This window comes from Hetaerina americana, unplaced genomic scaffold (genome assembly GCF_022747635.1).
Source record: "Hetaerina americana unplaced genomic scaffold, ioHetAmer1.1.p SCAF_7, whole genome shotgun sequence".
Taxonomy (NCBI): domain Eukaryota; kingdom Metazoa; phylum Arthropoda; class Insecta; order Odonata; family Calopterygidae; genus Hetaerina; species Hetaerina americana.
This window is the reverse complement of record NW_027287316.1, coordinates 70,125,717-70,152,862: the sequence shown is the minus strand read 5'-3', so window position 1 is coordinate 70,152,862 and position 27,146 is coordinate 70,125,717. Positions and strand designations below refer to the sequence as shown.

The 27,146-nt window shown below is 39.9% G+C and overlaps 1 long non-coding RNA gene across 1 annotated transcript in view; it reads right to left on the bottom strand.

Annotated features, from left to right (window-relative positions):
• LOC139696788 (uncharacterized) overlaps nucleotides 1-24,315 on the bottom strand; it is a 589,762-nt gene extending 565,447 nt beyond the window's left edge. The window contains exon 1 of the long non-coding RNA XR_011702660.1: nucleotides 24,121-24,315. This is a non-coding gene — a long non-coding RNA (uncharacterized lncRNA). The remainder of the gene's footprint in view (nucleotides 1-24,120) is intronic.
• Between the last annotated feature and the right edge of the window lie 2,831 nt (nucleotides 24,316-27,146).

The following is a 27,146-nucleotide window of genomic DNA, read 5'->3' as shown; positions in this document are numbered from 1 at the left end:
CGCAATAGATGCCTCAGACTATCCCAAATGTATTAAAATGTAATTATCGATAAAGTGACTCTAAACGCAAGTGTACTGGCCAAATACCTAATGTGTTTGCTGATCTGAAACGGATCGTAAGCATGAGGCGATTTGCGACAGCTAATCTTAACGGTACGAAGTTTTCTTTTAGAAATAAAGTCTTTACTTTTGAATCAGTTTAAGCATATTAATTATTTATCCTTCCTTTCCTTCTACATTATTATTCACAGAATGACTCTATATTTAGCATATTTTTTAAGGGTTTCCCTTCGTTCACTAGTGATGAGGAAAAAATTTAACCGCTACATTTGTATCCATCCGCCAGTTGCTTTAATGTAGGTAATGATAGGGCAAGGCAAGTTGATAACGTTCGACTTAATTTTACATTTTTTGATCGCTTCACCTTTCCTCCTCGAATAATTATGTGGAACTCAAGCTTTGTAGTATTTTTGTCGTATTAGGTGTGGTTTGCAAGTGCCATAGCATTCCCCTAGAGGTACCTTTTCGCTGATTCCATTAAAAACCTACATTAATCGGTATATTACTAAAAGATCTAGGCATTAAATACATAAAAACTGAAGAGGCAAGGGGAGGAGAATTGTGTAGAGAGGTGAGGGAAACCAGTTTGACCATAAGAATGGCCAATTTGTGACTATGATGATGGCGATGCAGTCGTTAACGCTAAATTTCATTTTCGCTCAGCAATATGAATAATTTTGTAGAACGGATGGACGTGAATTCATACAAAGCCTGCTCAATATAGAGTGATTGTAAATTTTAAATAGACATTATTGTTATATTATATTACTAGCTTGGGGGTGTAGTAGTCCAGGGTTTAGGTGTTGGACCTCTGACCGAAGGTCCCGGCCACACCTTTGGGTACCCTAAGATTAACCCAAGCAGTGTGCTTTTCATGACTGACATGACATGACCTGATCTTCCTGGAAAACACAGCAACACAGGGAAAAGAACTGGCCCCCCTACCCTGATGAGTGAATTTCATACGCTTTTGGGCTTAGTACTAGGTGAGCTCTACCCTCGGGTTGTCACTCAACAACCATCGGTCGTCTTTATCGCTAAATGGGTTTGCCGCAGCTCTCTGCTCAATTCTCCTCTCGTTGCCTCTTCAGGTTGTCATGTTTCACACTCATAAATTTTGAGTAATAAACCGACGTTCAGGTTGATGTGTTTTTGGTTTACGACTAGCTTAATGTATATGTGGTAAAGGTTTCATGGATTTGACTTCAGAGTTGCGCCAGTCTTTGGAAGATGAAACATGTTTGGCTCGCCTACCTCTACTTCTGATAAGGAAAACCCTTCCACGAAGGTGTTTCTTCGCAACGAGGAACAGAAAAAAATCTTGACTATAAGTAAGATGAGGAACTCACATTGCATTAACTTTCACGAGATTCAAAACTATATTGAAAAAATCATTCCTTAACCACCCGAAACCATTTATAGTGGCATAATATAATATTATAGACATGTCTATCCACGTTCTGTTAGTATCCTTAACTTTTTGTTCTTCCGTGGTCACCTCGTGCTTACTTTATCTAAACTTACAAATTAGGAGAGGAAATTTTTAAAAGTATATCTTATACGTATTTTAGTAAAACAGGAATGGCTTGTGATTTGCAAAAGATATAAGTTGATTAAATGTATAGGAGAATGTTTCCGTTTATACAAAAAACGTTTTTAATCTTTAACTTTCACCGTGTGATACTTAATATTCGTGATTTATTCTTTTCCTTTTTTTCAATATTAATTTCTCTTCCCTTTGACTTAATCTTGTCAATTCTTTCCCGAATTTTTTCATTGATTCAGCCTTTTCCTTTCTACGATCATACGTGAACGTAAGACATCCTTGTTTCAATCTCGCTCCACATCGATGAAGACATTTATCAAGCAATCGATTAGTCCCTTTTCCCCCGCTTACCTTTCACTCCTGCCCTACCTTCCGATCCGCTTCACCAACTTCTCTTTGGATTTAGTATTCTCTCCACCTGTCTTTTGGCAACTTTTATAAATCCATAACGCTTGATATGCTATCTGTGCTTTGGAATTAGTCTTCAAAATTATATTTTGGGTACCACGGCTCAAATAAGTCAGCCAGGTGCTTAAAATTAAATATTTTTATACCATGGTTTCGGAATTCTTGGGCAGGACTCATTATCTTTCACTTTTTCAGGAAAAATACAAGGGTAAATGTTGTGCAATAGTCGTTCATGGTACTAACAGCCGCGCCGTAATTTAAAATGCAGTAATATAGGAATATATTATAAATTCAAAATACAGAAAGTGAGTACTGTAGCACAACAACGAGAAAATTATTTAAATTACATGAAGTTAATTGACTTTTAATATTCCGTCTCACGCAGTCGGTCATGATCAATTGATCTTCCACTGACGCCAATTCCCAATAAGCATATCAAGCTAATCCAGAAAATTGAAAGGATAAGAATTGAATGTTGTAAAATATATTTTAAATGATTCGATTTGGTAATTACTACGGTTCGGAGCAACCAGGCTAGCGTTTATTATTTTAGCCTCGATGAGAGAGATGCTCCGTAAAGTTATCTAGTTGCATTTCAACATGTCAGTAGCAAATAAATTTTTAGCCCAACCGGCAATATCGGCCTACGAAAAAATATAAACAGAGTATCAGAGCTCAATTAACTCAAATTCTGGTGCCCTTGGCTATATGCATTTTACCCAATAACCGTTATTCATCACTCAGGGATCCGTAGCGTAGGAAGTCTAGCTGCACGTACGTGGTTTTTAACCCTCGTCATCTGATTACTCCCTTTCCCATCTGGAAAATTAGTCATTACCCACTTAACATCCGTCGACCCAACCATTTGACTTCGTTCCCTCTACTTTAAACGTAATTCCCTATGGCTCAACGGCCGTGGAACAAAGTGGGTTACGGCAGACTATGGCACAAACTTCACACATGACCGCGTATATCTTCTTTCCAGTGTACCAGTGGAATCACGGTCCATTACCCCAAAAATTTGAAATTACCCCCCCGAGGACTAATTATCCATAGGTTGGCGAGCCGTTGGTGTGGATGCTTCGTACGTAATCGCTCATTCTCCTCCTACCACCCACGATCCCATCCAATACCTCCTCCTCTGTTCCTGCAGCCGACCCTTCTATTCTAGCTCCGCCCCCCAGCCTCTCAACCCCCCCCCCGTTTTCCCCGTGTATCTCAAAAAAATTCTCCCCCTCTCTCACACATCCTCCCCGCCCCGAACCCGTTCCCCGCGTGGCTCCCTCGTCGTGCAGTCACGTGGGATATATTTCAACTCCATCCTCAGGTTCTTTTTTTACTGTCGGCTAATTTATCCCTTATACGACTCTAATTGCCAGTTTGCTTGCGCCGCTTTTGGCTCGGAGAAGATAATCATCCCCCCCCCCGGTCCTCTAACCGTGCGTCCACGTCTCCTTCACACTTTTCCGTGGCCGTTATTTCGTGGAGTGGGAAAAAACGATGGTTTTACATTTATAAAGATTCTCACTTTATCGTTTTTACTTCATTTTGGCTTTGGCATCTTCTCATAGCACCTTCTCCGTGGGTCTTACTCCATATATGAAGCTCGAACTACACTGGCTCCCAGCTCAGTAGATTCGATAGATTCTAACTAATCTGATACAGTCGTGCCAAGCCATCCCATTCGTGAAGACACCAAAGAACACACGCGGACATTGATCTATCTTCTGGTATTGTAGTCTCTAGTTGAGCAAGATGTTTCTTTGACTAGTTGGGAAGAACCCCTGTGAGAGTCCTGGCAAATTTTTGTGTAACATTGGAATGGACCATTTTTATATATGCAATTCCCAGCCCCAGTTCAATATATTCGATGTCAGTTTGACAAAATCAATGGTTATTGTGAGTTATTCCAGCTTGAAGAGGGGTTATCGATGTTAAAATGTGTGGAGTCGGTAAACATATATCTAATTAAAGTCAAGGTGGTGAACGTGCTAAAGTGAAGGTGTAAGATACGATACATATCGTACGAAAGTATACGATACGTATACCATAACGATACCAATCTCATACTATTTTCTAAAATCGGAGTATCAAGCTCAAATTCAAAACATTTTTTTTAAATAAAATATTTTTTCTTTGATCATTCCTCAATTTCTCATTATTTTTAATCCTTCATATCTATTAATTTTCCTACGTTGCTGACAATCGTACAAGAATATTAGAGTTAACTTATTTGTACGAGATTCGATCGATTTCGAACGCCTTGCCGTTCGGGACGTGTCATATAATAAGTAACCACGATAACTGTATCTCCCCCACTTCATCTGCAATCTTCCCAAGTAGGCTCATCACTCGTGGTTGTCTACATACGTGTGAAAAAGTTATTCTCAATGTTACGTCAAGGAGAGTTGCAATTGCTGAAGTTATTTTGTACCACATATGGATGCTAGCTCGAAAGGACAGGCATTGACATTAATATTTTGATTGCATGTCAAGTTTCTTGCGGTTTCCCAATTCAAGCAAGAATTCCAATTTGAAAATGAATTAAAACTTCATTCAGAGAAAATAAATTGTCAATCTTAAAATAGTATTTCATAGAGCGAAATCTTGAAAAAGTTACATTCTGGTACTTAAATTGCTATGAATAAATGGTGTAGGAAAGTTGCATTTCTACTGATTAATTACAATTGTATCCATTATAAATGGATTTATCTCCGGAGATTATCATATCTTTAAGTTAATTCAAATATAATTATGTTTATTTCTGCATATTAGAGACAACAGCCCTATTTAGGTAACATTTATATGTGTGTACTTAAAACATTGTGCTAGAAAATGTAATATTGGTGGCATGGAATTCATAAATAAATTATTTGTTACTTCATGTATATATGCATATACTCCATTGGTATGTAATGCTACATTATTCTTGGCAAAGTTAGCGACATTAAATAATCTTAGTTTAAAAAAATATTCCATCAAGTTTTACAAGCCAATAGCTTTTAAACCATATATCTCATTTCACTGGCCTTTTTGGCCACTTCATATTTCTAAGTAATTAACTGAGAGTGTGAACTTTCCAGTTAGCCACTTGCTCCTAATTATTTCTGGGAACTCCTTTTTATCCTTACGCGATGATTAATTTGAGCTTCCTCTCCACCTTTTGAAAAGGATCAAGTATAAAGAGTAGCTGCTTTTTCAAGTTATCATTTATTTTGATAGCTCTTTTTCTCTTAATTTTTTCTTTTTTCTACTGTCCAAGCGAGGTCCACCAAATACAAGTCTTCACTAAGCTTCATCATAAATCTAAAGTTTTATTTTGATCTCAACAAATCTATATTTCAGTCTAGTATTTGCATAAATATTTTGCTCTGTAAGTTTATATAATCAATTCTTTTTACCTGTGTTTGACTTAAAAATCAATATGGAATTTTTTCCTTCTTGCATTCACGGATATAAGATACTCGTCCTAATGGATTGGTGCCCTATAAGTGTACATATTCCATACACAAATTTACTTGAGGATGATTTCGTTTTACTTATCATCTATAATATCCTCCCGTGTGATAATACTTTTGTAATTAGGATTCTTAGTGGATCCTGTATTTTTCTGCATTTCTTGTTTGCTTTTCATTCTTTAAGTTATATTTCTTGCCTTATTTACAGTTTGCATTGCATTAATTTTAGTTCCAATTTCTTATTACCTTTACTTATTAACTTCGAAATTATTTTCCTTCGCGCCTCCCTCTTGTGGAGAATGGCTGCGGGTAATGGAGGCAGTGATGATCTCCATTTCGCCTCGGTAAAGCTCTGGAGTGTTCCACCCCATTGTCCCCACCCACCCTTCCTCCAAATCCCTCCTCCCATATTTCCCCTCTCGCTCCATGCTCTCCTCCGATTCGTATCCCGGCATGCATTGCCCCCTCACGTTGGGGTGAGGCGAGCGGAGGAGGGGGAGTAGTCGGGAAGGAGGAGAGACTAGGAAGGAGAGACAGAGCGAACTTCCATTTTACGCGCGAATAAAAACGGGCGGTTGTTGTACTTAACGATTTTTCGGGAAATGAAAGGAGGGAGGCAGACCGAACGGAGATGGAGAGGAGGTGAGGAGAGGAGGTCGGGAAGGAAGGGGCTATTGAGGAAGGGGGCGAGGGAGGTTGAGTCACTGAGTGGGTCGAAAATGGAAGGAGGGTGCGAGAGAAGCTCGTTCTATTATTTTCGAAGTTGGCTGAATCTAAGGAAAATAAACATTAGCTCTAATTCCGAGCAATGAGTTTGCGGAAGCGTAATGCAGGTGCATTTATTTAGGGGAAGTTTACAGAGATGTCTGATTTATGTCAACTTCGGGGTGAAAGTATGGTTTCTTTAATGTCGAAAAACTATTTAAGCATTGTAATTAGAGGATCTTCAAAAACTAGTGAAAACATCTTGCGAAATAAGTTATCATGAATACGTTATGTTGGAGTATATTGCGGATCTTTTAAAAGCTCTATTGTGCGGAGAAGAGATAGGTGAGGGAATAAAGGAAGGTTGAGCAGAAGCGAAAGAGCTAGCTGGTTGGAAAAGGAAGGAGTGGAAGAGGGAAAATCGTTTCATCCATCGGAGGGGGACGGGTGGAGCGTTGCGGAGAGCGAGGGTAATAGGGGGCGAAGTTGAGGAGTGGTTGCTCGTCTCTGAAACCTCACACTCTCACCCGCCCACTTTCCCTGGCTCTCTCTTTCTCTAGCACAGGCGTTTCTTTCTCTGTATCCCTATTTTCCACACTTCTCTCCCTGCCTCCTGCCTATCTCTCCCTCTATCTGTATCCCGCTCCACTCCTTGATTGTTCACATCCGACGCCTACTCCTAGCCAGGGGGAGAATCCAACGATTATTCGAAGCCGTAAATAATCCCATGAATCCTTTCATCTCCGTTTGCGACGAATTTGTATATCTACTTTTCAGTCATAATATCCGCTCCAACGTCCACACCAGATTTTTCGTGGATCTCCTAAAATGCGCAATTTAGCGTGACCCTTACATTTGTGCCTTTCCAATTTCCTGGCCAGATCTCGCAGATACTTCCCATTTCCTTTTTTTTATTGCTGATCTTCTTGGCCAGCTTTTATTTAATTTGATCCCGTTTTATGTTTTCTCGAGGGTGTTTTTCGCTATGTCAAGGATTTATATAAAATTTTCTGTTTATAATTGCTAAATCGGATTTTAGCAATCGTTTTGTAGTTCCTATTAAATGTCAGGTGGAATTGATTTTTACTCAAAATGCTATTTTGTGTTGGAAATGTTTATCTTTTAATTTTTCAAATTTAATCCTGCTTATTAGTTCAGAAATACGATTTTAAATATCAGGAAAGTTAAATTTATTCTTCTATTTTCATGACTCCCTCCAATTCTATCCTTCTCATACTCATTCCGTGACTGGTTCAATACTAACACGCGGAATTGCTTTTAACTTTATAACTCGCATGAGTAAAAAGCCCGTGAAACTTAACATCACACACCGTAAATGAATAAGCTCTAACCTGGCATAAAACCTAGTTCAGGGTCTATGTGCTTACTTAGTTTAAGCTGGAACTTTCGAAGGTACAGATTAACGTGATCATAAATTCTCACAATAAAACACAAATAATTTGCATATCAGAAGCCAAAGTATCATACGCGCAATTTATCAATTATATTAATTTATCATATTTATTATATTCCTTTCACTCTACTAAACACACACGCATGACCTATTTTTCACATCAAAATTCTAACATCGTCTCTCGTGATCTACCGTGGGTTCTCCTGAGATTCTGCTGGAAACCCAATCAAAATTACATCAAAATAGTGGTAAATACTTTTAAAACAACCGAAATCCAATTTTAAAATAGATCGTTTAGCTACAAGTTATCCTTTAATATGAGTAATAAAATGTTTATTGTTTTATCGTGTCTTTCATTAGCTCCAGCATTTACAAGGTCCAACGTGATAATTTATCTTCAAATATGTAAAAGCTATATTTATTATGATACACAAAAGGTTCATACTTTGTAGTATGCTTACATTAGTAGGTAACCCCGCATTTGAGTCATCAATCAAAGGCTGGCTTATATTGCTCTTTGATGTAAAAGCAAAACTCAAACAGCTGTCTGGAAGTTTTTTTTTCAAATTTGATTAGCCAATATGTTCCATTAGGGTAGCAGGTTTCACAGGAAAGACTAAAGTATAACCGAGTTTGGCAAACCCATATTTGGTTACTCTGGCCAAAACCTTGATTTTACGATCCACTCAGCTAAAGTGGCGAAATTGTGATTCGTACAGTAATTTCTGCCTGCCATTAAATGGAGTCTAAATTTTATATTCCTAACGTATTTGGAAAAATATTTCCATTTTGCCGAACTTGATTCAATTTCTTTGACATGGACTAATGTAGAGGAGTTGCCAATTCTCCGGAGTAGCTCGCAGTTCTGGAGAAACACAATTTTTCAGAAATTTTAAGTACGCACATAAAAATCCATGGTTTTTTTTATCATACTTGGTGATACCAATTAGTAATTTGGTTTGCCATACATTTCTCTGGTGATATCAATTTAAAATTTTCTCGAATGAATGACATAAATTACACATATTTGCAATTTAATTAAAGGTGACAGCTAGATAACTTAATATTTCATAATTTCATCTTTGCTTTGGAATCTCTTTACAACCCAAATAAGAACTTGAGGGAATGCAATTTAAAGTTCACAAGTGTGAAGGTCATGACATGAATAACGTTTCGTTTATTATTTTAAATGCCATTCAGTAAGTTTTAGCATGTTCCCCAATTTTTTGGACTAGATGGATATGTGTTTTTTTGGCAACAATCACGCCAAAAACAGTCGTTTTAAATGTACGATCGTATGTTGCATCATTCATATTACATATCGCTGAAAAAAATCATTGCAATTTAGTACATTTTATTGACATGGAATTGAAATAGTACACAATTCGTCGGGATTTTTGTCCAATACTGTTGCAAGAGCTGTCTAAAAGATTTTAAAGAAATCTAGTCACCTAAACTGAGGAGGAGCATAATGGTCATCGCATTTCTGGGTATAAGAAGGATTCTAATTCCGCATTGAACTTTGGATTATTAGATTTTCTCGAAAACATGTCCGGTTATATTTTTTATCGGTATCTACCGCATAAGGCAACACGACAACACATGAGCTCATTACGGGGGTTTTGAGATTTCGGCCTTATGATTATTTTTAAAGACGTTGGGTAAAGTGAATGACAGATGAATACAATTTGTTCCCAAAGAGATGTTGGATAGCGATTTTTTCTGTTCAATTCTTTTATCATTGCATGTCCAGGAAAACAGGCATTTTAATTTACTAGTTCATATTTCCACGAATGTTTCGAATATTCTCTGCGGTTAAGTTGAATATATTTCTCAATTAAATCATATTCCGGTGGGCCCCGAGGAATTGCCATATACTATGAGAATCACCTGATGCGAAATAAGACATCCGCTTCACGTTTTCGTCAAATTAGCCTTACACCATTTTAATGAGTCAGATTCTCTAGCTTCAGACTCAGGGGAATCGTCTGCCGATTGTGATAATGTACTCTTGAAGTCCTTACGCTTTCCATATATATGTAATGTCTCCACCGACGTCCTCTCCAACATTTCGTGTTCCTCTTATTTCTAAGCACTCCCAATGATCCACTCGTACCAGATGGTGCGCGTGACATCGTCAGTCGTTCGTCTCCCACATCAGCCACCAATAGTTCGTAATCGTTTGCGCAAAAATCCTTTGAGGACGTCATCCGTGCTATTTAGCCGCGGGGAAAAGCACACCACGTTAATTGCCACGGCCCACCCCATAGTCGACTCCGCCGTTTCCCAGACTAAAATCCTCCGTTTCTCCCTCCCCCCTATGATGTGACGATTCCATCTCGCCTGGAATCTAATTTAATCCGCGTCGCTTTGTCCCCCTTTCTTCTCCCTTCGCCCCCCTCACCTACTGGTAATAAGGACTTCGTTCGAATGATAAACAATCTCATTAACAAATTTGGCCGGTGAGTCATGAAAAATCGCCCCCTTGACGCCCTTTCCGCAACCTCTTCTTCCCCTCCTTCCGTCTCCCGCCCTCCTCCCGCCGAGTCCGTGATATTCTCCTTGTGCGTGTCCCCTTGTCCTTTGCCAACCACCGCAGATGCATGCGGGGAGGGCGGGAAGAGAAGGGAGTCGCGATGTTCGCGGTACGCCTCCCGCCCGCCGCGTCACGAAACCCGGTGTTTTCCCGTGTGCGAGCACATAAGCGTGTTGTGTGCATGTGAGTCTGTGTGTGTGTTTATGGAGGGAATAGGGGGGGTCAGGAAAAAATTGGACTTGGCGGAAGACTGGGGGGAGGGCCACCGCGAGGTGGGGAGGAAGGAGAGGAAAGATTGAACGCGAAACCCTCGGTGGAGGAGGTGTGGGGAGGGGGGTGGGGGCTTGCCATGGCGAGTTGGGGTGGTTGGTGGGGGGCTTTTAGGATGGGGAAAAACAAGGACGAAACGGGAGCTCCACCTTCAAATGTTTCTCGCGGTTTTCGTGTGCGACCTCGCCGTCTTCTGCCCAGAACCCCACTCCCCCAGCGATCCCTTCCCTTTTCTCTCTCCCTCTCTCTCTATCTCTCTCTCTCTCCCCGACCACTCGGCCCTCGCCCTTTATCCTCCCTCCTCCTCCCCTCACCCGAACCCTCCTCCAACCCCTCTCTCCTTTCCCTCTCACTAATTCTCTCCCTCCCTCCCTCATCTCCCTCCCACTCGTGAGAGGGGGGGAGAAGGGTCGAGGGGGGGCACAGAAAGGAGGGGCCACTCATCGATCGCCCCGGCCGCGCGCGCGTCCGTATCCCCGTGCCAGCCTCGGGGGGCGTGCGTGCGGCCGTGCCACCGAGTTTATCTCTCTTTATTTCCCTCTCACTCCTCTCCCTCCTTAGCCTTTCCACGAAAGCCGAAATGCAAGCGGCACACGCATGCAATAATTTACTGCGCACTCCAAGATAAAACATATATGGGGCGCGGATATATATTTGCACATTGCTTGTTCTTTGTGCCCGCACTTGGGAGACATAAAAAAAATAACACCCTTGCCACTCACTCCCCTTTCTCCAGCTCTCACAGGAATTGTTGGGGCCACCACCACTCTTTTCCGCTTGTGTTTTTTCCCCTGGTTCAAGTTCCTTGGTTTCGTTTTTATCCGGCAAGCCAAGCCAAGCGACTGTTCTGAAAGGGGCGGGGTATAATTTTAGTGCGCAGCGATCGAAATCTTTTGCCAAATCCTTTACTTAGTTTTTTTTAAAGTCCCCTTTAAAAGAGTTTGCGTAGGTTAATGTCCCCTCTCAGGAAAAAAACTCCCCAATCTTTAATAGTTGCAATAGTATTTTGTTGCCTTTTTTTGGTTTTATTAGCCTTCTGTTTTATTCATCTATGGCAAGTGTGTAAAGGGGCTTTAAAATTCATTAATATTGTTGTGCCCAAGGGTCAAAGATCTTTTTTAAATACCGCACTGAGGGCTTTGTCTTTAACGCATGTCTAAAAAGAAATTCAAACATTAACCTTAAATCCTACGGGTAGAGAAGCTCATTTGTAATGGCGTTTTGGAGTTTCCATGCTTTTTCATTAAGGTTGATTTTTTATTGTGTTACTTAAAATTGAGAAAACGCATAAAGAAGGCATTTGTTATAAAAATCTGAAATATATTTTGGCTCTTAGTTCATATAATTTTCCCTCAAGCAGCTATAAATTTTGGATCAATATGCTCTCTGCGAGTGAGGTTACCACTTAATTGCTGCTAAAAAGTAACACAATTTTTTTAAATGCTAAAACCATATTTATTTAAGATGGTGCTATAAATTTTGCGTCGGAATAAACAAAATAATCACTACCAATATCTCGGACATTAATAAAACTTATCCAACTGTATTATCTTTTTTCCAGTTAGATGAAAACAAATTGCAAATTTCCTCGTGTTAAGTCAGTGCTTCCGTGTCACTATTGATGTTTAACTTTATGTGGGTCTTTTCTGAAACCGAATGATATCTGTATGAGCTGAATTCAGTATGTCAGATTTGTACAGGGCAACGGTGTGTGGCAGGTCTAATAATTTTATTTATGATCCCTGATAAATGTGTTCCTTGACCCCAAAGTCACTTGAAAAATGGTCGGAAGGATACACCATTTGTAACGGTTACGGTACGTTGTTCTGAATTTAAAAGGCAACTTGTTTTGACCTGGATGCCAAAACACAAACATACCTTTGATTTGTTTAATACCTTTGACACATACATTTGTTTAATACGTTTGAAATATGCAGTTTCAATATCCTGATTTCGAAACTGTAGGCCCGGCAGTTCATTTTGCTTTTATTGTATGTAATTTAGGCATATGCATGGTTATAATTGTCAAGCTAATGATATATTTTATTGTCACTAGGAGAAGTATTCCCCTTTTTCCCATTTAACTGTTCTGCTCTGATGATGTTCATCGTGGTTATTATAAATTGCACCCTGCCTATTTTTCTTCCATGCTCTGGCGAGTTGAAGCCCAGGATGTTTGGATATTTCAATAAGCGAGTGCAACTCTCTGCTCTTTCTCACGTAATCTGATGATATCTTTGGCGTATCTAACAGTAAAATTGATTTTATATGTTGTAATCAATAGTCAACTTGATATAAAATACAATGGTGGTAATATTTAAAATTATCACAATGTAAACAATACCCATATCCCGTCAATAAATTTCGAAATATAAATAGTCGTGAACAATAAGGAAAAAGGTAAATAATATTTGATATAAAAATTAAATTTTGGAAAATACTTCATTAATTATTTGAAAGAATTATTGATTGAAAGTAGCATCAATTCAAAATCATAGGGTCCACACAGAAGGTTTAGTTTTGCTTAACTGACCTAATCAAATGTTGGCAATAAATATTATGAGTCTGCCTTTATTTGAATGTAGAATAATTTTTATTTAACGCCTTAGGAAGTATTCGTCTGTTTACTGGAAACTTTGGGTAAACATTAATCCTTCTCGCGTTTGATAAGAGTGAACAATTCCGTTTTTAATGAAAAAATAGGATTAATGGCCCCTAGCATAATTTAAACTTTGGGTTCGATACGTTCCGCTAAATGAAAGGGGACCAGGTGCTGTCGCTGGCCCCGCGTATCCCTCCGCTCTGAGAATATTTCAATTAAAATCTAATTTTGATACCTGCCAATCTAAAGTGCGTGCGTAATCAATCTCTTATTTCGTCTCCGTCCATTAACGATGCCTTATGAAATTTTATCGCGGCTATGGTCTTTGTATATCCCTATTTCCATATTTTTCTTGTTTTTTTTTAAATTCATTGCAAAGGTGAGTGGCAGAACGTCTAAAACGTCGGGCTAGATAAAACAGCGCTCCACGTAATTGGCCAAAGTTTCAAAAACGGGCTACTTTGAAGTATCAATCTGTCAATCTCACTCTTCTCCGTGATGAGTCTATAAAAATTACGATTAAAATAATATGAATTCTGCATGCACACCTTTTGAGCATCGGGCCGGGAGAATATAAAACTTTGCGCATATAATGCTTTAATACTGTCAATCAGTTGATAAAGTATTGATTGGACAATTGGTGACGATTAGTATTTTCCCGCGTAAACCTCTATCATAATTATATAAACTTATGTTAAAACCCCACCCAGTTTTGGGAATCAGCACAAAATTAATCCTCAAAAAGTTCTTAATTTCAGTAAATTTTGAGAGACATACTTCAGTTAATGTTATTATGACAAAGAGCTTTTTAGGAATCTTAGTTTCCGCGGTGAACAAACTGCTGTGGAATTTTGAGTGATGAAGTTCTCCACTACACATCCGATTGCGCGAGATGATTAAAAACAATTTTCTTTTCTTATTTGGGGATGGATTATCAAAATTTAGCACATCAGCTGGATAGGTTGATAAACTTTGGATACCTGCTGACCATTATAAGGGGGGAGTAATTGTGGGTTTCTCTCAAATTCCATTCTGTTACCCTTCTCATCCTGTTACATTTCTCAACCTAATTTCTTACCTATGTATTCTTTATGGTAAAAGAAAGTTCTAGAGCCTCCAAAAGTAACACTATAATGAACTCTCATTTCAATGATTGAAAATATAGCCTGAGGATATGTGGACTGTGTTTATTCTCTGCAGTACTTTGTCAAAAAAGACGAGCTGCAGCGCCATACGCCTTAACAATATACCCAGCACCTTAAATCAAAAGTCTAAATTTAACTCCATGAAGAACCCATGCAACGGAACATAATTGGCACACTCTTAATTGGTCATTTATCTCGTTACCTGTTCATTTTTATTGAAAATAAGATACCTTGTCAGTATCTTTAACGCAGCCGAATTATTAATGGATACATGTACCTCTGTACGTAAGATCTGTCTTCATCCCTATTTGTAGATATACAAATTTATACTAACTACGCCGGTTTTGTCAATTTACTTTTCTATATCTCCTTAAAAAACCTTAACCATTACTGTTAAACTTTTTGACGTATTAAAACCTTCACCTTTCAGTTGACAATTGTTATTTTCAAATATCCAAAGCAGACTTTAGATTAGTTAGGATATGAGAAATACTTATGACTTTTGAGATTTTTTCATCTAATGTTTATTAACTCATCCTGGAATCTTAAAAATACGTGAACGGAAAAGAAAATATCAAGGAATTTAAACGCTACTTTGCCTTTCACCATCAAACTAGAAGATTTATTTTTTGGGTTTAGTAGTTATTCCTGCTTCTCTGAACTTTCGACACCACCAACTCGTGGTGATTTGTACGGTAAATGCGCATTTTTGCAACTCCATCGGCCACATGTCTCCGACAATCCTGAAGGGGGATTACCGTGGCGTGGGATGAAAATCAAAAGTATCGAACGGCAGACTCTGAAGACCTCGAAATTGGAGCTTAAAGGAGAGACCGTTTCCCGAAATGCCTCGGCGCTGCGGCTGCCCTTATCCCTCTCCTTCCCCGCCCTCCCTCTCACCCCCAAACATTCGATGTCACACCCTCTTCAAATTTTTCGTTAATATCCCTTTCCAAACGAGAACCCCGCTTCGCGTATCTCGCCTATACCCTTCTCTTTGACACCCCCACATGCTCTCCGTGCGGGAAAATGAAAATGACCCGGAGTGGAAAATGTTACTGCAATGAAATAGATTTCGGCTGCAGTTTTTCGCACTTCACTGTAAATAATGGGTAGAGGAACTCTCTGGTGTTTATTTTTGCTTTAATTAATAATTTTTTCGAACCAGTGAGTCTTTCTGTAGTTGTGAAAATTTCGTAATTGATTAAATTGACTCGAGCGTAGTTAACAGTGTCCAGGGTAGTTTTCAGAGAAGTTTGACATGGCTTAGGCAATATTGATTTTATTGCTTTGTATTATGCAGAACCATAATATTGTAATGTCAATAATTTTAATCATAATTATGCTGTGTAATGAACTAATATTTCATTTTTTCATCAAGCTACACTTTTCCTAAATTCCTTGATACTTCTTCGGAAAGATATCAAGTTTTCATTTCTTCTTTACGATGACTACACAAATTGCAGGCATGGTCTCAACCATTTCCATGAGGGTAGGATAAAATATTTTTGTGTCAAATAGTTCACTTACTATTTTAACTATACCTGAAGTAATTAGTGGATACAATCAATGGACTTTTCTGCCATCGTAATGCATTATTTTGATGGTTTCAATGCATTTATGACAACCAGTACATTTTTGGTATGAATCTCTTTGGGCCCTAACATATTGAATTAATTTTCGAAACCGTGAGTAATCTTTAGTCTTTTGGGAATTGCATATAGGCTTAATCCTATCTTACGTATTAAGTCCTCGATTTTATTTTTGAGACATTATTTATGTTTTTTTAATATTCAAATATCATTTAGAGAAAATGTCCCTCCTTCCATTTTCGTTAACTGTCTTAAGCTTTTCATATTTGACAGAAAATAATAATAATACAAATTTCAATAATTATATATTATACTTTTTAATCATATTATACAATTTTATATAATATTTTATAAATTTAATAAATAAATGTATAATGAAATATTTCATTTTACGTCTAATTCATCTGCTTCCATTTCGTTTGAAAAAATGTTTAACCAATTTTCAACGACATACTATAAAAACGTTAATTCAAATTTAAATAAATGAAGCTCATATGGAAATAAAAATTTAGTCTGTTTCATTTAAACCCAGTACATACAGAAGAATATCGCCTTTGTGTAATTACTTCAGTAAGCGCACTACCTACTCGAAAATGGGTATATTTTTTCCGTTATTAGGCATGTCGATGGAAGAAAATGTCATGGAAAAACTAAATCCATAATTTATGCCCTTTCATTGGAAGTGATTAACTCTTTAGTATTGGTTGTGTTGTTTATCTTTGAGCCTAGATTGATATTTTTAGTTCATTTGGAGTTATGAATTGTTATTATGGAAGAATCAGTGATTAAGGGCGATAGAATTAGCGTTTGGGTTATTTAAAATAGCTAATAACACCGGCATAATATGGAATGGGAAATAAAAACTGATCTATAAATTAGTGCCATCGGAACGTCAATAACAAGACCAAGCGTGAATGCGAGAGCTATCATGTTAAATGAGTGTCCCTAATCCATTTATGACCAAGTTTTATTTCCTCCAAATGGCTGCTTTCTGTACCGAAATTGAATGACTAGACTCCTCTCGACGCGAGGAAAACGAGGGAAAAAATTATTCTTCACCCGTTCGGTGAATGGCAGGGTGAGTCGTTAACGACCTCTCGGCAAGAGCCCGGAAAAACTCATATCTTAGAACATGGGGCTCAGGAAATGAAGGAAGGCAGTCCGTTTTGCAATCAAATTTTATTGGGAAGCTCTTAAATGAAGAGGACCCCGTTTAAAGAGAAATCCACTTTTATAATGATCTGTCCCATACTGGGGGCCAAGATGAATGAAAGTGGGCTCGCGATAATTAAACAATAGTTCCACCCGGAGAGGAAGAAGAAACCAGCGTCAAAGGATGAGGGTATTAAAAAGCTCAAACTGCCCTCCCGCTCATCTTCGTTTTAGTTTGCTAATATAAGGTATTGTTTGTCAGACGTGTAGAATTATGAACCAAATTATACCCCTATTTGCTCCCACTTGATTTGAAAAATACTCTTCCTAGTGGTTGTAACAATTATTCCGAATACAAAGTGATATCAATTGGCGTCCTTACTTATATTTTCTTTGTGCCACAAAATCCAAAATAAGGGCTACTGATCCATCACACTAGTCGTATTTCATCAAAGCTATACTATGAACTTTTATAAATTACATGTAGCTATTTTTATTTAAAATAGGGTGAATTCGAGGCCATATACTCTATTATTTATTGTTCCGTGAAAATTTTCCGCGATATCAATTTGTTATACTTCTGTTGCTAAATAATGTGTTTGGAGACTGAAGAGTTAAGAAAAATCACATCTTGAAATGTGCGCGGAAGAATGTCTCTTCACCTACGAGAATAATCGCAATGCGATTGATTTCTCCTTCACAACTTTCTAAAATATTAATGTTCGGCTATGTGTTCATGCTATTAATGTAGCCATTCTGTCAGTTCACTCAATTTTTAGTGATAATTAGAAAGAGATAAGCTATTAATAATCGCTTGGTATTATTGAAAATACCAACCTATCTTCCTGTGGTAACTGTCCTTAAAATTCTTATTTAACCTCCCATATTTTATCCTCATCTACGCCAAGCACGTCTCCAGCATCTTCTTCTGCACGAGGGAATACGATTGTCTTTGTGTGCCCAGGGCCCGGACCCAATTTGGAAGCGGTCGAGTGAAGTAGGTCCCACATGACTCTTTTATTATCCTCCGCTACTCTATCTAGCAGCTAGCCTGAAGATGCCTCCATCCCCTTACCATGACACACCGTTCAATTCCTAAGGCCACGTCTAGATATTTTCAGAGTGCAATGGGTTCCTTCCTTGGTGACATAAGTGCCATCCTCCTTTGGCATCATAATGGATTCCTCCCTAAATGTGCCATAGAGATTAAATTAATTGGCGTACAAATTCATTCAAATTGAAAGTCCGACACTCTACCACATTTCATGGAGCACTGGATGAGGTAACATGTACGATAATCATACAATATTTCGGTGTTTAGTGCGAGAAAAAATAACGATTAAAAGATAACGCTTAACTAATATGAGGAATGAATAGTCCATTGCCAACTCATTTATACTACATTCAAGCATTACGGAAACTTCTGAAGAAATTAGCTGCCAATTAATACCATATAAACAACATTTTAACACGAACTATGAGTAATCGACTGAGCATTTACTAAACATCTTAGAGAAGCCGTGCATTGCAAATCATTTCATTTTTACACCATATAAATGTACCGTTACATTTTTCAATAAACAATAAAAAGCGCTAACACGCTGCAGATATTTTTATAAATCCCAAGTAAAATCCAACAGGCTCTGCCTGTCAAGTCTAACCAAAAATTTATGAAAAGTGCGGGGCAGTTGCGTGATGGCAATTTTTTTCTTTCTTTGTGAAAAAGTTTAATAGATAGCAAATTTTTGGTCGAGGGTGAACATTGTTCTTCTTCTTTGGCTCAATTCACTATCCTTTTATTGAAGTCATCACAGTTGTTATTTTGCATGGGACGTACTTGTATGGTAAAAACTATATATTTTTGCCATCAAAACCATTATGCTGGGTTAAATGAAGATACACTCCCAAATAAATGAAAATCCGAGAGCAGTATCGAAAACAAAATCAAATCCAAAAACTATGGATTAGGGGAAATAATAATTTAAGGTGAAAATATTCCGGAATGGTACCAGCTAAATGATCAGGGGCCAAACGTCTGGACGATTAAAAGTTTATAAAAATATATAAGCCTTTAAAATGTAACCTAAATGTTTAAACTCGCAGAATGAAGTTCTAAATTTGGTAATAGATCCAAAAATACTTATTTTTATTATTATTAACAGTGAATAAACTATGAAGTCTTGTTTAGCCACTTCTTGTACATATAATGCTTCCAGATCAGATAGTATGATTTGGGTAAACTAGGGCTAATTTAATTTCTTTCTTAAGATTACATAGAGCATTCATTGACATCTATGCAACAAATATTAGGCAGGGCACCTAACAGGTACGCATATGTTTATTATGTACTATGTGGCAAAATGAGGATTATTATGCATGAAAAATGAACGAAATATATATCACTGCAAAATTGATGCATTTTTAGAGAATCGGGCATAGATTCTGAATAATTTTGCTATGAAATCGAATTTTTAAAAATCTAGTCGGCAACCGGAGTATTGGTTTCAAAAATAAATCATACATCATTTTTTACAAAGCCAAGTGAAATTCTAATGCTTAAAGGTAGGGGAGCAATTCCTTAATTGTGCCCGCTTACAGGACACAAGAAGCTCTAATATCTAGAAAATCATCTACATAGATTTCAAATGATGATAAGCTGTTGAACCTTTGACTCTCCGTATGAAGTCAGTAAGTAGTATGTTGCAAAATATTATTTTCTTGATTTTTGCATATCACTTCAAAATATCATTGAAGGATTGCTCACTTGGTTTTGAAGTAGCTACTTCTAGAGGATATGGGGTACTACCGCTCTCCGATCTACCACAAAATTGGGAAGGGAATGGATTGAGTTGGGATGGCGCTAGGATTCGGGGCCCTCGCTAATTTCCGTCTCGTACTTCGACCGCGATATTACTCGCTTTCTATCCCTTCACCACTCCCTCCCGGACTTTACGCAATAAGGCTCGCGACCCGTTGGCACTCCGGGTGGAATTCCCGACAAAGGCGGAGGGTGGAGTGGGATGGCCCTAATCGGGAAAATCCGAGATATTCCCCTACGAGCCTTGAATTAGTCAAACTTTTGGGTTGGTAGCAGGGCGTCAATGTATCGTTATTTACTCCTGCAATATCTCGAAATATTTTATTAATCATAATAATACGTTTCACAACTACTTGACTCTGGAAACTTGCTGCATTGTGCAAATGTTAACTCTGCAGGTTATTTCGTGTTCTCTATTCCGGTCCCTGTAAGGTCTTTAAAAATAAGTTTTGCTTTCAATTAACGTAAATATTTAAATTTGCTCATTAGATTAGTTGTATATAGTATGCCGAGAGAAATCACGAATAAGTTTTACAAACTTTAAATGTCATTCGCTTTTGTTCCCTCAGTGGTTTTGGCATATTACCATATTGAAATATGCCAAGGCGTTCGAGACTTTGGTCCTAAAAATATTCAGTATTCTCCCAAGCATAAGTCATAAATACGCCGTCCCACTCAAATGTGAGCACCAAAAACAATTCACCATTAGAATATTAATCGGTTACATATCTTTGTACGTTATTTAGCACAATCTAGAATATTTACTTCAAAATATGGTAGCTTACTTACAAATCAATTTCAAATAAAATGTTTTTAACTCACATTGGCTACGCTCGAACTTATAATGAATCATTAAGGTTAAATGAAGCAATGGTTGGTACCACAAGTCATGGGGACAAAATTTTAACTTTCATTGGAAGAATTGAATAGTAAAAATTTCGAAGACATTATTGGTAACTACGATATAATATATAATATCTAATTTAAACTCTAGAGGGCTAGTGACAACAATGGCCCCTACATAATTCGTCCCTTTTCAATATCAAATTTGCATGTGACTTTAATTATACTGATGAGTTGAGGATGTCTGATTATTAATATAATACATAATTACCCAAGAGAGCTAATTCACTAGGTAATTTATAGAAACTCAAATTAATTTCATGGTCATTAATATGCAACTAAAATAATTTTTCGAGAATTTCATCGTGCGTGAGTCTAGAGGGGAAAACCGTACTTTTGATAATCCAGTACATCACATTGCTTGCTTACATTCATAACGCAATAGGTGCGTTATCAGTGATGACCCTTTGATTAAATGTGTGCCTGAACTCCATAAATTAGCTTAAGGTTTAGGAGCTATAGTATCAGTTTTTGATACATTTATTGTTTTACCTTTTTCTTAACGGTTTATAAATAAGTAAAATTATGAATTAGACCATCCTTGAGTATCCTAGCATGAAAATTAATCCTTCTCCTTTGAATAACAGTCTAAGTTCGCCTAGCAAAAATAAAAGTATTAAAAAGTAAGTGCTTATATGATTGAAAGATTATAAACGTTGAGGGTATTCAATGCATTATTATTCGGCATCAACGCATTCTTATACGGGCATTTATTCTCAGTTTAGAAAAATTCTTATCTCTGATTGCGAATTTTATGCCAAGCCTCGAGTGTGAGCCATTATGACATTAGGTGCCGTTTTCAGTTTCCATGGCAAGCAGAAAATAAGTTCCTGTCTCCTGCCGCTGACAAGACAGACAGGTTTGGTAAATTCATCCCACACTAAGTTAAAGCAACCGGAATTGGGACGCCGTAGCTTAATTGGGAGATCTGAGAGAGGCAGGAAAAGTGGGCTGGGAAAAGGAATAAGGTACTGGAGTTGGACCCTTGGCAGGAGAATGGGAAATGAAAGGCACATTCCAACGGTTTCAGCTTTCATACCTCCGTTACTAATGTTCATGAGGGCATTTACTTAGTTTTCCAAAGCCAAAGGGAAGGAAGGCAAGAATTTGAAATGCGGAACCTTTCATAATTTTTAATCATCATAATCATTTTTGACTCACTTATCTAATTTCGCACGTAAATTTCCTTGGGTAACTGCACTCCTAATTCAGTATGAAAATAATCCTGTGATTTTGGCATCCTGTAGCTAGCAAGAAAGCTAAATGACTCCTTGATATATGCTTTGTAATGTGTTACACAAAATGGCTTCGTACTCAGGATTAAATAATTTCGAAATTATTCTTAAATTTTGTTTGTGTTGCTTAATCAGTATTTATATCTACCTTTTTTCGAAGCGTAAATTTAAGATCTTTCCGTTTTTCATATCACCACGTGGAAGGAGGCGGGAGGAAACACTTAGAGTAGATATATTAATCTTTTTATTAAAAAGTATTGCGTTAACTGGTTTTTAAAAGTGACTCATTCAGTTAAATTCTAATAGGCCTGATGTATAATCTCTTCTCTTCTAGTTAATAAAAATTTTCTGGCTTTATCTTTACTGTATGTTTTCCATTTCCATTAATGAGATGAATAACGCACCATGCCTGCGGCTCCTTATATTTGCCATAATTGCATTGTGGCAAACAGTAACCAATATATCATATTGAAACAAGTTTCGATGGGACTTAATGAAGTTCATATAAATATATGTATCCACCGAGGTGTCAACCGACAATCTCACTTCGTCATACCATGTTCGGTGAAATTTCTTTGAATTATTCTCGTGACATTAAATGTCAATGTTCTTTGGATTTGCATATAATTATTTCCATTCCACAACTTAATAACCTATGATAAATACTAATTTCAAAGGGATAAATGTAATTTCAGTGATAAAAATTGTGACCTATCTGAATTCTTAAAAGCAATGAGTCAGTTCCTTAGGGTGGAATGAATCTACCACCCGGGAGTGTATCCATTTTGGGTATGTTCTTATCTGGGTACCTCCTTCACTTATGTACGAGTTATGAGTGTTTATGGTGGCCTACTTCGGTTGAACTTCATTTATCCCGCGTTAAAAATGGTCACGGATTTTCATTAGCATTTTCTTAGGTTAAGGTTTCGTATCAGAATTCAAATTTAGAGCTCGATATTACATTTTGACTTTAATTAATACTCTGTTTATCATTCCTTCCATCTGAGAAAAAGTACTTAATCATATCTTATGGTGGTCATGATATATTTTTTTGGCAATTTTTAGATTGTTGATAGTGATATGGAAATTTATTTTTTTTAATGGACTAAAACTCTTTCTTCAAGTTGAATAAACATTTAATTAGTGTTACCTTATGTCTGATAGATTAAAATATGCCCACAAATAGCCGTGCGAGTGAGACAAATATGTCAAGACATGTTTGTGATCAATAGCTCAACTCTTACATGTCGTTCTTTTATTCAGCTCTTTAATGAACAGCTTCTACAATTGTTTCGTACACTGTCTTTTAAACGGCGTATGCCATCTTCGCTTTCAGTTAAAAGTAAAGAGAAGCCGAAACTACATTTCTTGAAGCTCTTCACCATCGCCAGACGGTAGTCAATGTCATTTTTCAGGCATAATAATGGATTTAGTGGTAGAAATGTCACCGTTGGACCATCTGACATAGTAGAAAATCCACTAACTTCTAATGCTATATTGGAGTTCATCGCATAATCGGACATTTAATATAAATCTGAGTGCAGGAAAGAAAAATTGTAAGTGTGAGTACTTTAAGTTGTAAATAGATGCACACAAGTTTTTCATTGCCTCAAGAAATGGGTATTATCCTTCCTTGCTGAATATTTTTAAATGTATTTTCGATGACTAGTCGGTTTGTTTGCCATTCTTATAAAAGTTCTCTTCTTTCCGGAACTTTTTATTACAGTCTACCATTTACAGTGAAGATAAAGTGCTCTCGTGTATTATCAAATAGTAGAGGCAAACATTTCGGGTTGCTCCAACTTTTTGAAGGAATTTAGTGTATGGAAAAGGCATTGGATTTGAAACATATATATTTTTCTTTGGCCTACCTTCCCCCCAATGAGCCTTTCCGTCATGTCTAAACAAACAACAATCACTCCGATAAACCCCCCAACACAGATATTTTCTCGAAGCAAATACTTTTCAAATCCAACTTTTGCTCATTCACTCTAACCCCCATCATAAGATGAGGCACACGCCGATAAGGGTTGGTAATTTATTTCCTCCCTCCTCACCATCGGAGGTTAAGGAAGAAAATCCTTCGGAAAACCGCCCCGAAAATCCGCCTTAGCCATTCCCTCCTACTCTTCAACCCCACAATCGATTTATTCATTTTTTTCCTCTCCCTCCCCGGCACCACCGCGGAGTAATCATATTCGGTGGGGCGGGTTGGGGGCGCGCGAGGATATTTGCCATTGGGATGCGAGGTAGATGCGGAGTGTATCATCACTCACCTTCCTCACTCTTCCTTCCCCCGTCCACTCCCCGCCTCGTTTCCTCCGCCGGCACTCCTTGCTGCGGCTCCTCTCGGAATCCTCCCTGTTTGTCGATGGGATTGCCAACGGTGTGAGGGGTAGAAGGGAACGGAGTGGGGAAAGGGTTTTGGTGGATGTGGGACAGGGGAGGGAGTAAGGGTTACCGCCCACGGAATCAAACCCTTTAACCTCTCCCTTACTCCACAGTGCGAAATAAAATTTTGTGAAAAAAACTCCACTTCACTCCTTTATCACCCCCGAAAAACTTCTTCCTTCGCCCTTGTAGCCTCCACCGGGATAGATTAACCACAGCGGCTGGGGCACAAAAAAGAAAACCGAGCAGCTGGAGGTCCCGCGTGATTCTCGATCATTCAACGGTTTGACTTCGCCGGTCCTTTTTTTCTCCTTGCCTCGGCGCACACACGCGAAACCGGAACGGGGGAAAGGGTTGACGCAGAAAGGGGGCGATATCTTCTCGAGGGCCTCCTCTCTTCGCGAGTACACGGATGAATTCACTCCGATCCCGACCCTCGCCCACGCTTCCTCCTTCTCTCTCTCTCTTGGGTTTCTCAGTCGAGGATTTCACTCGACGGCAAAACGTCTTTGGAGGACTCCTTCCCACCCACGCCCCAGTGAAAAAAATGCTTTGAGGAAAACTGTGGATTACACCTGTTCCCTTTAATTTCCGAGGTTCTCAGAGATGAGCGGAGTACAAAACGATGGCGGCAGAATGCTACTCCCTCTCTGTGATCCGTGATATACTTCGAGGGGATGAAACGGGCTAATGGATTGAAACTGACTGACGAGGAGGTAGCGATTTTAAGCCAAGTCCTCCCTCCCTTGGAAACGTCAATGGAGTCCGAACAAACAAAAGGGCATACTTATTCAATCCACGCCCAAGGTATTTCTCCAACGACGGGACGTCTTACGTCTCAGGCGTGACTCTGCCACGCGGCAGGGCGGTAATGGTGCAGAGAAGGCTGCACCACCGTGCCCCCCTCCCCCCGCCGACGCTAACAAGAGAGTTCCCTCGAGAAAAGGAACGCCGCCCTTTGGTCGCCCCTCGCTGTCTCCTCCTCTTTATCCGCCTCCGACTGCTGCTCCCCGTCTCTGCCCCCGCCTCCGTCCCCGAGGCGCCCGCCCATGGTTGCCCCCCTGGACAATCCCTTGATTCTCACTCCTGAACTCTCGCAACAATCACCGCACAGGCCGGGGGAGGCAGCATGTCCGCCGGCGACGACGAGGGCGGCTAGGCGAGAGTCGATCGGCGTCGCGGGGTGAGCCACGGGGAGACGAGGGCGGACGGCACCGCCGACAATGTCGCTGGAGGTGTGGTCCACTGGCCGCGATTTCCAGCCGACTCCCTCACCGGACGGCTCTCACACCAGACACTCCCTCGGCGGATGATTTTCTCGGGCCCCGCGTCCCGTAAGACACCGGCCGGGTCCACGGAAGACCACTCCTCGACCCCAGCACGAGCAGTCAAAAACCCTTTCTATCCTCAAAGAGGCCAGCCAGTGGAGAAACAAGCGGAAGGGATCGCGTTGACCCCGCGGTGCTCGCTTTCGTAAATTGTCATCGATTATCCGGTCTCTCTCTCTCTCTCTCCATCTCTCTCCCTCCTTCTCTCTCGCCCTCTCTCTCTCTCCTCCTCTCCCTCAATCGCTGGGTCCCTCTTTTCCTCTCGCGTGTCGCAACCCCGATGTGGGGCGGAGGGAGCGGTGGCTTGGAAGGTGCGTTCGAGGACCCTATCGCACTTCACGAGCTCCCATTCCAACCGCGCGGAACGCTTCCAACTCGACGCACAACCCTCTCGGCACTACCGCCGTCTCCCACCATCCGTTTCACCTACTCGTCACCGGGAAAAAAAATTATCGTCCCCTACGGAATCGCCGAATTCCTTCACTTTCCCTCAAAACAGGAGGCGGGGAAAGCTGAAAGGGCACAAAAAGGCACCCTGTGGGATACTTCGGAAAGTAAGGTAAAGTCGATGCTACTGAGGAGGAAATCGCTGAGGGCGTGAAAACACGATTTCCTCTCGTGCGTGCACCTTCTTTGGCGTGGTCACATAAACACGCAGGCACGGCGATGGTGCTGCGCCCGAGTTTCGGCGACGGGATATTTATTTCTAAATGCGTTCAGTGCGCAAGGGAGTCTTTTTTTTCTTTCATTTCCACGCGATTTACCTTGCGGGTGTTGGAGGGGTTATCACACACACACTCTCTCTCTCTATCTTTCTCTATCTTTCCACTCGTATCACGTGCACGACGAAATATAACCTCTTCCGAAAGCACTCTCCCCGGGGAACCACACTGTCACAGGCACACACAACACGCACGGAACACGCCTACCCCCTTATCCCTCCCCCCTTGTAAAAACCTCTCGTGTCTCTCTTCCACTCGGGTTATATTCTCCCTCCCCTCTCTCTCTCTCACACTCTCCTCTCGCTTCCCCGAGGCACTCAAGACTCCGAGATCAGTCACTCCCCGCCCGTGGCGTGGAACTAACTGGAAACTCTCGGCTGCCGCCTCCCGAGTTTCACCCTCATCCCCACCACGGCCTCCCCGTCACGCCCCCCTCCCCTTTCTATCCCTTCAGTGGTGCCAACATCCGACGTTTAAATTATTACTGCGACGCCTCCTCCTTCCACGGGGCACTCGTTGCAAACTGCCTTACACGCCTCCGCTTCCCCTCCATCCTCTCGCCTCCTTCCCAGCCCACCCCCGATGCCCGCCTCCTCCTCCCACCGGCCCCACCACCTATGCCGCCGCCGCCTCCTTCCGCCAGTAGCCTCCTCCCCGCTGATCCCCTTCCTCCTCGAGCGCAGTCGTACCAACGTCGAGAGTTTTTTTCGGCCCAAGTACGCCGCGCCTCCTTTCCCCTCCTCGACCCCTGCTCCCTCCGTCATCCCACTCCTTTCCTCCCCGGCCCGTACCCTTCCACCCATTCCCCTCCCTTTAGTCCACCCTCTGCGCCGCCCCTCTTCACCCCGGTTTTCCCACTGC